The sequence below is a fragment of the Nicotiana tabacum genome, chromosome 24, assembly GCF_000715075.1.
Source record: "Nicotiana tabacum cultivar K326 chromosome 24, ASM71507v2, whole genome shotgun sequence".
Lineage (NCBI taxonomy): Eukaryota > Viridiplantae > Streptophyta > Magnoliopsida > Solanales > Solanaceae > Nicotiana > Nicotiana tabacum.
Window position 1 is genome coordinate 9,683,340 of NC_134103.1, and position 13,675 is coordinate 9,697,014.

At 32.7% G+C, this 13,675-nt stretch overlaps 1 long non-coding RNA gene across 1 annotated transcript; it reads right to left on the minus strand.

Moving 5' to 3' along the window:
• LOC142178560 (uncharacterized) lies at positions 1-6,574 on the minus strand. The gene is made up of 3 exons (XR_012706809.1): positions 6,185-6,574; positions 1,147-1,230; positions 1-330 (listed from the first exon to the last, which is right to left on the minus strand). It is a non-coding gene; the product is annotated as an uncharacterized LOC142178560 (long non-coding RNA).
• Positions 6,575-13,675: the final 7,101 nt, after the last annotated feature.

Sequence of the window (13,675 nt, forward strand, 5' to 3'; positions counted from 1 at the left end):
AACACTAAATCTTCTACTAACAATGATAATAAACCCTAAATCTTTTAGTACAATTCATACCAAACCCATGCTTCTAATTTTATTCATGTAAAGTACACTGGTTTGGCAAATCCTAACAAGTCAGGAACTGAGACGTAGTTGTTGTTATTATTAGATAGGACTCTCGCTCTGCTACTATGGTTTTATTTTATGGAATGCCATGATTACATTTGTTAACAGAATTGCATGGTCGTCTCTCGGATATTGTAGTTCTGCCTATGCATTTGCCATAAAATTTCTCGGTGCATACTGGTGGTTTTTGTAATGCACGATAGGGCAAACCTCGTTGAGCTGCAAGTTTAGTTACCAAAAAAACATAAAATATTACTCTCCGTCTCATATTATCTTTAGTGTTTTTCTTTTATACGTCATTTAAGAAATATTAATTAGGGAAGGGATTAGACTATTCTATCATTATTTATGTATTAAGATAAAATCTCTCTTCATTGAATATTTATTCTATATATGTATTATCTCCATTTTCAAGAACAACTATTACTAAGGGTAAAAAAGGAAAAAAAATAATTAATTTTATCTTGAACTTCTAAAATGATAAATAATTTGAGACAATAATTTTTAGTAACGATAATTTGAGACGGAGGGAGTACTTCTAGAGGCAATTTGGATTATACTCTCCTTTCTTTTTTTTTGTCATTTTGTGTTTGCACTATTTCATTATTAGTATGTTTACAAAAATGAAACAATCTTATCTTTTTAGATTTAAATTTATAATTTTATCCTTAATGACAATCTTTTATAGCCACAAAAATCTCATGATATGTTCAAGACCTCAATTTTATTTTTTTTTATTTCTTCATTAAACTTTGTGATCAATCGAATACCGTCACATAAAATTGAAATTGATGGGAGTAGAGGTATACGTTTAAATGGTACTGATGGCATTTTTACAGTTCTATTTATTTATGCCATTATTACGATTTGAAACGTTTAACAACTTTTGGTCAAATTACGTGCTTTTTAAAAATATCTTCCAAAAACTTTAATTACAAAAAGGAAATGTGATTTTTAATACTTCTAGTCCTAATTAATGGTGGAAAATGTTCCAAAGAGAGAATACTAATACAAAAATATCGAACGAAATTTTACCAGGAGGTGATTGTTCAAATGCTCCTGGAGCTGAACCAGACTGAGAGGGACGCGTTTCAATTCTACTGCCGCCAGCACCATTATCTGTTATGTAAATGAATTTAAGTTACATATAATGACAATATTAAATTTTTCGATACAAAAAAATATATTTATAATCATCTAATATATGTCAGATTTTGTAAATATACTTTACACTATTAGTGCATAAAATTTAAATTCAATTCAAATAGAACAAATTGTTTTTGGATAGTAGTTATGTGGGCCAACCAGGTTTGTTTGTGCAGTCCTTTATTTTCTTTACGAAAATACATAACTTGATGTACTTGTCTCAAAAGAATAGTTTCGGATGTTCTAGTATCCCCTAAAATGTAACAACCAAATTCTACCCAAGCAGCATTGACACGTGGCATTTTCATAATTTTTTAATTAATTTTCTTTTTACTGAAATAATCCTCCCCCCTCCCCCTCCCACTCGAACCTTTCTTTCTCTCTTTCTTCCTCCCATCATTAATTTCTCCTTTTTCAGAGAAAATTTTCCAGCACAGAAATTGTGAACAAACATTAACAAGTATTTTCATCTCTTTACTCATATATTGCCAGAATTTCCATGGCAAATTATGTTGCCTACAATGGAGCTATAAATTTTGGTCTCTTTAAAACCCTTTGTTACAAATATATATTTAGCTATTTGGTGATAAGAGAAATCACTTTCGCTTCTAAATCTACAAGCACCCAATATTTTATCTCTTTACTAAACAATAATAAATTGAAGAGAAATTGAAAAGATTTAATATTTTTCATCTTCCCACTCGCTTTGAGTGGCGTGGACCCACTTTCTCTTCCACATCATCTTTGAAGGAGGAGGTATTAATTTCACTATGAATAAGAATATAGGATGATATTAGAACGCTCTTAAAAGTTAAATCTAAACTTGATTTTTGGGACAAGTACATAGTATAACTTATGTATTTTCTCTTTTCTTTATTAAAGACATAATTTTTGTTTTATTTTTGGAAAGAACTATGAACATCAAAACACAAAACAAAATTTTCTCATAATTACATTCCAAATCCAAATACTCATGAATATAAAACAAATCAAGAATAGAGCAAAAACAACATGAAAAAAAAAACTGTTTTCTAGTCCAAAAGTCACCGTACTATTTTGAAGCAGAAATGTTTTCATGGTTGTATGTCTCGCATAATTCGAAATCTCTACATGGTATATTTCAAAATAACTGAAAATTATTCACATCAAATAATAATAATAACAATAACAATAAAGTTGGAGAAAAGTGAATTCTCTACGATATGAGATGTTTTTTAATTAATAAGCTTAAATGCCGACCCTTTAATTATAAGGAATTGAAAAACGTGTGGACCATTTTATGTTAGAAAATTCTTACTTATTTTAACCCATTTTATGGGTCTTGACTTGTGAAGTCTTTGGACTAACATCAATTGGTCCACTTCAAGTCTTCTCAAGCTGAAGACTATAATGTCTCGTTCATCGGTATCAGGATTGAAGTTTACGAATTTACGTTCAAACTATAAAAGTAGTTATTTGAATTTATTAATATATATATATATATATATATATATATATATATATATATTAGAATAATTCTTATAAATACTTAAGTATGGAAGCAGAACTCCCTCCATAATAGAATGATATAGTCAAATTTCGAGAGTGAAACTTCTTAATTTTGATCGCGTATTCGAACATAGAATCTTTAAATTTTTTAAATAAAATTTATATACTTGGTAACTACACAAAAAGTACTTTAATACAATAATTAACTATTCAAAATATTTAAAAGGTATATGAAAAGGTCGCAATCAAAGTGTAAATCCCATTACCCTATTATATTACTGTTGTTGTTGTATGTTGTTTTATTTTTACTATTCCTTGAGCCGAAGGTTTATCAAAAACAGTCTCTCTGTCTTTATAGGGTAGGAGTTAAGATCTGCCTACACACTATCCTCCTCATACTCCACGTATGAGATTAAACTGGGTTTGTTGTTATTGTTATTGCAATCAAAGAGTAAATCATTTGACTCTCGAAATTCTAACAATATCATTCTTTTTGGACGGATAAAATATTACTTGTCATCTTAACAAAAATGATTGATTGAATGTGCTCCTTCCTCATATTTTCCAACAGCAAGACCCAAGGACTCCATCTATCTGTTGTCAATTTAGATTGTAATTTAGGTACCGATACTACCCTTCTTTCTTCTTTTTTTCCTTCCTTTAAAATTGAAGTTGTTCTTCTTGAAATCGTAACAACGACGATAATCCAAGTAGTATAATTTGCTCATTTGTGTGTTTTGACTTCTTTGTGGTTTGGTGTTTGATTTGTTTTTTTTTTAGCTGAAATTTGTGAATATGCTTCAATGATATACGTTTCTTATTTTGCCTCTTTCTAAATTTTGTTTTAAGTACTATTAGTTAATTTTAAGCTTAAAAATAGAATAAAGGAATATGGTTTTGAGATTTGGGCTACTAAGATGGTAAATGAGAAATGGGCCTAAAATGAAAAAAGGGAATTGGGCTTAAACATATCTTTGTTAGCTTTGTTTTTGTTTGGGAAAATGACACTTTATAGCTGCTCTCAAAATAATAACCGAAAAAATATATATTTTTTTGTATCTATATGCATTATTTATGTTATATACAAAAATTATATAAATTTTATACATTTTGTTGGTTACTGAATATAAATAGTTTCTAAATGGACTAAAAGTCAAAAAAATCCCTTTTTGTTGTAAAAATTGTGTGGGGGCGCCCGATTTGGTCACCCCTTTTTAACTTATACCCGTTTTATTTTTTCGTTTGCATCAAGTACCCATTTTTTTGTTAAAAGCGTTTTAAAAAGATAATTTTGCCCTTCTTTAATAAAAGACTATTGACAAACTGCAAGACAAAAACTTAAGCATGTTTAGGCTGAAGTTTTAGCAAATAAACTAAAAAACTTTAGTTTGTTTAAATTGAAATTTCGGATAAAACTCAGGACAAAACTATAGATTGCGTTACAAAACTTCAGAATGTTTTGGTATGAAATTTTAGCAAATGAACTAAATAACTTCAGCATGCATTAGCAAAAACTCTTTAGAAAATCAAGAACTGCAAGACAAAAACTTAAGCATGTTTAGTCTAAAGTTTTAGTAAATGAACTAAAAAAACTTCAGCTTATTTAGTCTGAAATTTTAGCAAATGAACTAAATAACTTCAGCATGTTTTGTCTGAAATTTTAGCAAATGAAGTAAATAATTTCAGGATGCATTAGCAAAAACTGAAATTTTAGCAAATGAACTAAATAACTTAAGCTTGTTTAGTCTGTAGTTTTAGCAAAATGAACTAAATAACTTAAGCATGTTTAGTCTGAAGTTTTAGCAAATGAACTAAATAACTTCCACACGCATTAGCAAAAACTCATTAGAAAATTACATATTACAAGACAAAAACTTAAGCATATTTGGTCTGAAGTTTTAGCAAATGAATTAAAAAACTTAAGCATGTTTAGTTTGAAATTTTCGTAAATGAACTAAATAACTTCAGCATGTTTAAACTGAAGTTTTAGCAAATGAACTAAATAACCAGCATGTTTAGACTGAAGTTTCAGATAAAACTCATGACAAAACTGTAAATTACAGGATAAATAACTTCAGCATGTATTAGCATGACGTTTTAACTTCAATGTGAAACAACTTCATGCTATATTAGCATGAAGTTTTAGCGGCCAATAAATGATAATAAATCCATATACATGTGTCACACCTCCTTTTTCCCGAAGGGGGATAGGGATAAGGGAGTTTTTTCAATTAAAGTGACATTGTTCGAAATGGAATTATTTATTCAATTCAGAGTCGCCACTTGAGATAATTTATAGTGTCCCAAGTCACCGGTTTATTTTAAATCCCAAATCGAAGAAATTGACTCTATTTTTACGGTCCGCGAACACAAAAGGTCGGGTAAGGAATTCTGTTAACCCGGGAGAAGGTGTGAGTCCCAAGTTTCGTGGTTTTAGCACGGTCACTTAACAATTAATACTTGGCTTGATTATCTGAATTATTACATGTTTAAAATCTATTGTGCATTTTACTTTTTAACCGCTTTTAGTGTTTATGGAGTTTGTTTGAACAAGTCGCGATATCGCGCACTCGTTTATTTTTGTACACATCACAAATCACATCACGTGAAACGCACCCGCAATCTACAACGTGTTTAATTTTATTTATTATTGTTTAAAGTTGTGGTCGAATCACGTGAAACGCACACTCGAATTGGGGATTATGTATCGTGACCATGCCACGGGAACCGTACCCATAATCACAATGATTTATTATTAATCGGGCCTAAAGCCAGCTACGATGTTCATAAGTGATTTTTCTAAAACTAATTTGGGATTGTTGTAGGCGAAGAGCTTATGAATATGTAGTTGTAGGCGAAGAGCTTATGAATATGTAGTTATGGAAGTAAGGAAGTAATCAGCTTTGTAATTAAAGACGAGATGGGACAATAACATATTATCACGAAGTGGGCCTGCCATATGACTTATTTGTCTCAACAATTCATTTATGAAATGGGCTCAAACTAACAAACCACACTATTACAATCCCAATTCAATTTTCTGATTACTTACGACTAAACAGATGGCCCAATCAATGCAGATACTAACCAAACAACCTATTAATTAATAAAACAACTTAAAATTACTTAATACAATTCATAATAATCCTCCACCAACTTCGTTTTCCAACTGAAGAATGAAACTACAGAGTCTTATAACAAAAATAATAAATTTTACAAATGACCAAATAAGCACAAAAGAGACAAACTATACTGAAAACTATTCGATTCTCATAGAAAAAATACAGAGTCGACTAGAAATGAAATTAACCAAATGCATCATTCATAACATATGAGAGTAACAGAGATCATGAATCAAACAGATCTTCGAAGCTAAACAGGAGCTCCGTTGTTTAATCATTTACTAAAAAAACATAAAACATAGAAACTTCAAACTGACCTGGTCGGATCAAAGAAAAAGCTAGAACAAACCAATTAAAGGAGGAAGCAAACTCGAACGGAGCTCATCAATTCCAGAAAACAGCGAAAACCAGCAGAAATCGAGCGGCGATTTGAATCGAAATTCTCTTTGAAACCCGAAATTAACAGAGAGCCTCTTGTTTCAGATCTTAGAGTGCCTTTTTAGTTTTCAGATCCGTTTTTTATCTCTCGTCCTTGTTTTAAATGTATATATCGATACAATCGGAGACAAATGAGAAGGGAAAGGAAGATGGGCGAATCTGTCTCCCTTGAGAGCCTCAGGGGATTAGGAGGCGAATAGGTTTTTTTGGGGTCTAGGAGGTCTGTTCTCTATCTCTGATCTTCAGAAAAATGAAAGGGGAGGGGTGAAATTAGGTCTATTTTAGAGATGAAGATGGGATATTGGGCTGGCGGGTAGTGGGCTGGGGCGAATTGAAAGAAAATGGGCCACTAAAAATATCTGGCCCAAAGCTGTAATGAGACCCCATAGTCTTCTCTTTTCTTTCTTTGTATTTTGCAAGACTAATCAATTTATTTAACACTCTTAATTCCAGCTAATTTATAAAATTAATCTAATGATCTATTTTTCTACAATTAACTAATTTATTTAGCTAACCAATGCATGTAGAGTTACTAATATATTTTTTAGTATTTTAGTATTTTGCAAATGCAATTGTATGCAATTAAAATCTAAAAAATGTAAAAATTAAAAATATTTTTGTATTTTTTTTAGGATTTAAAATGCAACTTAAAAATGCATCAAACATGAATACGTACAAATCAAACTAAGTAAAAATATAGAAAATTAATTTAAAGCTATTTTTTTGAATTTTTTAGGAGTAATTTTATATTAGGGCAAAAATTAGGTGCTCACAACATGAAGAATAATTTTAGAATCTGAATCATTTATATGTTGACACAATAGCATATGTTGTGAGTAGCTGCTGATTCATATACTCATTGACATTCTGCTATGTAATCAAGTATGTCCCAAAAATTCTTCAACATATGAGATCCAAAAAAAAAAAAAAAAAACCAACCCATAAGAAATACTATATAAATAAGTAAAATTTGACAAAGTAGAAAAAAAGATAGTAAAACAATGGCTGAAGCGAATGCGTGCATATTTTGATAGTCCTGTAACTTTATCTAAATTTAATGAACGTGTTACGTTATGCTGATGAATAAGGCAAATTTGTCAGGGGTGTAATTGTTATATTATTACGAATTTTTTGTCAGCTGGCTACCAAATCAATAATTTTTAAAAATAAGGTACAGATTAAAAGGTGACACAAATATAGGGTACGGCGGTAAATCACCCTTTTTTGTTTCCACTTAGTATTATTAGGAGCATTTTAGAGCCGACAACAGATTGAGAAAGCGAATTCTAGTCCCGTTTGATTGATTGTTTATTTACTTATAAGATCTCATGTATCATTTTCTGGGTGAATTAAATGTATTTGGAATTTTGGATTGGATAGTGTAGGACTTTTACTTTTTATATTTTTAATATTTTGGACTGTGATAATAATTTTCGCTTATCTGTACGTGCTTGTATGTTTGTGGTCTCAAACTACGTATTTAGAAACCAACTATGTCAAGTAAGCAACCGTATTTGACACAAGACTTGAGAGGCGCCTATCTTACCTCAATCAACCGAAACTCCTTACTCGGATTTCTGGTAGCTCACTAGTAGGAAACTTTTAAATTTAAAATGGATTATATTTTCTTTCTGATAATAAATTGTCTTCAAATAAAATCAAGTGACCAAGCACATTTAAATTAAAAGGGTAAAACCAATGTTAGGTGGCGACTCTGGAAAATAAAAATCCTTTTGAATTTTATTTTTTGTCACTTTAGATTTTTAAACTCCTTTCGTTTATTCTCATTTTCAAAACTTCAAAAGGAGTTAATGAACTCTTAGGCCAAGGGTAAAAAAAAAGATGTGACAGTCGATCTAGTGAATTTCGAATACCAAATAATTATATATAAAAAAGATTACACTCTTGTTTGCAAGGTTGTGTTTGCTTTTGTGCGTGTTTTATAAGAAGGAATATTTTAAAATATAAAAAAGGCTCTAAGAACGTAATTTTTGACCCGCCATGTCTTTAAGATCTATTACTATTTTTTTTGTATACTTTAAATATTTATTTGAGTTAACTACAGTTTTTGTCTATTTTTGACTTCAATTACAGTTTTTGAAAACACCAAAAATAGTTTGTTTTATAATATTTCTCATCTTATGTGTCGTTAGTTTTTGTATTGATACTATTTTAATTTTACTATTATTTTAACCTATCGTTCTCTATTTTTGTTTTAGTATAATCCTTGAAAACAAAAATTAAAAAATTAAAAAAAAAAATAGTTACATTTTATATCATAATTTAATTTAGTTTAGTACTTTACTTTATTTGACTAAGATTTATTAGTGTTTTTGTAGTAATTTAATTTTAATTCATTTTTTTTAGAAAGAAGAATTAATTTGGACTAGTTTCTCTAAAGTCTTGCTTTGCTCAAAAGTCCAATCATAGGAGCACAATTTTGGACCCACCCAAGCCCAGTAACAACTGATCCAACAATCACTTACCCAGTCCACCCACCAGACCCGCTTTTGACAAGCAAACTCGCCCCGTGTTCTTTTGGAATCCCAGCCGTCTAATCATCTTCTATCTATGGCCAATATTATTTCCCTCAACCATATATAAGCCTCGTTATAACACACCTAACCCTAATTCTCAAACACCTAGCCGCACCACTCCAATTCCCCACTGTCGTCGCGCCTAGCCCGCCGGAAATCTACAAATCTGGCACGTGCTTGGTCCCACCCCCCCTTCTATCCTTACCTTTCCTACACGTGCCCTGACATGTAACAAACGCGGAATCCGCCCCATTCCATCTATCTCTCTCACGCGCTCTCCTTCTCTTAGACGGTTCATGATTAATGGGAGTCGTAGGATTAGGAGTGAAATTCTTAATCCTCGCCTTCCATTTCTCAGAAACCGACCTATATAAGAGTGCATTTTTCTTAGTTTTGAAGGAGAATTTTTTGGAGAGAAAATTTTGAGAGGAAAAAGTTAGGGTTTGAGATTTTCTTCAAATTTTCTTCTGATTTTCGGCTGGAGTTGATTCATATACAACAACAATAACATACCCAGTATTATCCCACCCGTAGGGTCTGGGGAGGATAGTGTGTACGCAGACCTTACCCATACCTTATGAGGATAGAGAGATTGTTTCCAATAGGCCCCCGGCTTAGGAAAGCATAAGCACCACAATAATGAAAATATAGAAAAAAGAGACAGTACCAAAAATCCATATAAAAGCAGAATAAAAATAATAAGATAGTAAGGTGATCAACAAAGAAAGAAAACAACGGATAGTCATAAAAACCTACTACCAACAGAAAGCGAGACTGCATGCCAATACTATTATTTTGAATACTCTAGACTACCTACTCTAATATCCTAATTTTCGACCTCCATACCTTCCTATAAAGGGTCATGTCCTAGGTCAGTTGAAGCTGCGACATGTCTTGCCTAATCACCTCTCCCCACCTCTTCTTTGGCCTACCTCTACCTCTCTGTAGGCCCTCCAATGTCAACCTCTCATACCTCCTCACCGGGGCGTTTGTGTTCCTCCTCCTCACATGACCAAATCACCTAAGCATACCCCTCTTTTCTTGGAAACATGAAGAGTTTTAAGGCAAAGAAAATATGAGCGATATGACTTATTTTTGACTATACCATTATTCAAAATGGAAGAGATAAGAGAAAAGAGTGCAACCGAGTCCTGGTTTTGGACAACCTATGTATTCCGGGTTATAAGGGAATTACGTCGCATGTAGTTTAAGAAAAATGATGGAATGATGAGTTGGAGGGTCGAGTGAGGTTCCATCGAGGCTCCGGTCTGTAGTCCTGTTATTACATCAAAATCAAAAGAAACTAAACAAGCCTATCAACTATCAGTTACAAGATTCCTAAGTCTTCTAAAACTTGATCTTGAGTCTTGACTGGTTCTTCACGCAGACTCTGATCCGAACCTTGATACTATCTAGCTGCAGGTGTTAGTTCATTCTTCTACGGCTTCTTCTGACCAAAACGGGAAATGTAAAGCTCGTAACTTCAGTCATCTTGAGCAGTCTATATCCTTTCCATCTGCTTCTGCATTTGAATTCACTTTTTTTTTAATTATTTTGGATTGAGCTTAGTAAATGCCTCAGCTGCCCATTCATCTGGGATGACCGGTAGAAGCATCCTTTCTTTCTGAAACCTAGCCGCGAACTCGCGCAACAACTCAGACTCTCCTTGTGAAATTTTTAATATGTGTGCCTTCTAGGCTTGTACCTTCCTCGCCCCGGCATGGGCCTTGATGAAAGAGTTTGCGAGCTTCTCAAAGGAATCTATTGAGTGTTCGGGTATGAGTGAGTACCATGTGAGGCCCCCTTTGTGAGGGTTTCTTCGAACTTCAGCAAGACCAACTCAATCTCGTGTGGAGCCAAGTCGTTTTTGTTCATTACCATTGTATAGGTTATGATGTGCTCCTGAATGTCCGAAGTTCTATCATATTTTGGTACATCTGGCATTTTAAATCGCTTCGGAATTAACTCTGGTGTCGCGCTCGGTTTGAACGGCAACTAGGTGTATTTCTTTGAGTCCGAGCCCTTTAGCACCGGTGGTGCGCTTGAAATTTAGTCTATTCGAGCTTTTATTTCCCTCATAAATCGCATGAGCTCGACTTTGAAGGGATCATTACTGTTGTTGTTACCAGATCCGCTGCCGGTCCCCTTGGTCTCGTCGAAGCCGACGTCAACCCTTTGCGCTGTTTGATATGCAGGAGCACCAGGATTAACTGGACATCTTCATTGGAAGTACCTAGCAACTGTGAGCACCTAATTTTTGGCTATATTTAATTTTTTTTATCACTTTTAGTAATTAAATATTTTTACATATTTTTGCTTTTTGTTTCACCTTTTTATAGGTTTTACTTAAATAAATTAAAAAATTACATAAAAAAGATTCATATTTTTTAATATTAATTTTGCTTTCATTTGCCAAAGAAGAAAAACTCAAAATAAAAAAATATATTTTTGTAAGATTTGTAGTATTAAATTAGCTAGTACTATCTTTTTTTGGTATTTTTATTTTTACCTTTTAATAAATTTAAAAACAAAAAAAATAAAATAAGAAACTAATCTTACACACTCATCAATACCTCACTTCTTACTTTCTCCATTAATCTCTTCTTATCTCACTTCCCACTTTTCCCACTCATCTCACCACACCCACTTCCTTATCCCTTTACATCTCTGACCCACCACTCATAATCTCATCCCCTTTTATCTCACCCACCTTACTTCCCCATTCACACTCCCACTTCCTCACATTATGTAAACAACACACCTCACTTCTCATCTCTCCACACTTCCTCTCTAACAACTCACACACCACACTATTTATGTGAATATTTTTTTTTTGATCCGTTCCAAATAAAATGACTTCTTTCTAAATTTGAAAATAATTTAGCTTAAATTTTCAATTCTATCCTTAATAAAAAACTTTTATAACCACACAAATACTCTGGATCCCGTTCTGACTTGTTTAGGACCACAAATTCCAAAAGTTTTCATCTTTTCTTAAATTCGTGTCCAGTCAAACAAGTTCACATAAATTAAAACTGAAAGAGTAATATATTAGCTTTTAACACACAAGGGCAGGAAAGAAACAGATATGGGAGATAGAGTAAGAAATGGGAGAGAGGACCTGGAAAAAGGGGAGAAGGAGAATACCTTTAAAGAGAGAAAAACGAAGGCAGATGAAAAACGAGAAATGGGTCTTCTTCGCTTCAAACTTCAGTAGCAAAACCCAGAAGCTTTCGACCATAAAAACTCCTTAAATCCAGTTTCATGTTTCAATACATAGTGTCACACCTCCTTTTTCCCGCTGGGAATGGAGATATGAGAATTTTTCCAATTAAAGTGACATTGTTCGAAATGAGATTATTTATTCAATTCAGAGTCGCCACTTGAGATAATTTATGGTGTCCCAAATCACCGGTTTATTTTAAATCCCAAATCGAGGAAATTGACTCTATTTTTACGGTCCGCGAACACAGAAGACCGGGTAAGGAATTTTGTTAGCCCGGAAGAAGGTGTGAAGCACTCCCAAGTTCCGTGATTTTAGCGCGGTCGCTTAACAATTAATACTTGGCTTGATTATCTGAATTATTACACATTTAAAATCTATTGTGCTTTTTAGCTTTCTGACCGCTTTTAATATTTATGGAATTTATTTGAAACAAGTCACGATATCGTACACTCGTTTTTTTTTTTTTTAACATATTGCGAATCACGTCATGTGAAATGCACCCGCGATCTACAACATGTTGATTTTTATTATTATTTGAATTTATGGTCGAGTCACGTGAAACGCACACTCGAATTGAGGATTACGTATCATGACTATGCCACAGGAACCGTACCCATAGTCACAATGATTTATTAATCGCGCCTAAAGCAAGCTACGATGTACGTGAGTTGTTTATTTTGCTAACTTACTTTGATATTTGTTGTGAGGTCATTAATTAATGGGTATAGGGGCATTCGGAATTCAAGAAATATTTTATTTATTTAGAGTATTGACAAGTTATCTACATTTAGAAATATTTACAACTATTCTATTTTTTGTCATTTTGATATCTACTAGCTATAAGGGATGGACTAGCTTATGAATAACTTCTTACTCTAAACCATTAATGATCCCTTTGTACCAAATATTTTCTCGACCAAATACTATACCGAAAACCCAACTCTGTTCTGTTCTTTAAAAGCAAATCACAACCCACTCGATTGAGCCATTGAAGGCAAAGCTCTATTTACACTTCAACAATCACTAAATTAAACCTCCAATTTAGCTGCCTAAATCAATTAATGGAGGCATGACAAACACATGAAAATTTGTGCATCTTTTTCAAGGAAATCAACAGAACGAATTGATATAATAAATATAGAATCTCGGTATTCACTAACACTTGAGGACCTTTAGGACATGAAATATACAGCAATGATACGACCCAAAATTTTGGTTAAAAATAGAGATAAACACCAAATCAAAATAATAGCAGAAGTCACTAATAACCTGAGGAATGAGCATCCATTACACATAAGAATAACAAAAATCAGGAATCGAGCGGATCTTCAAATTTACGCAAGAACTCAATTGTTTAATCATTTACTAAAAAAAAAAAAACATAATACAGAGAAGTTTCAAACTAACCTGGTTGAACAAAGAAAACTCGAATAAATCGACTAAAGGCAACGGAAAAACTCGACCGAAGCTCAGCAAAACAGAAACAGCTACGACAGTAATCTTCGGCAGCTTTAAAATCTCAATAATATTAATAAGAACTCAGTTACAGCAAGCTCCGGCGGACCAGATCTGACCGAAAAATAAAACAGTAGTAGGAGCATAGACCG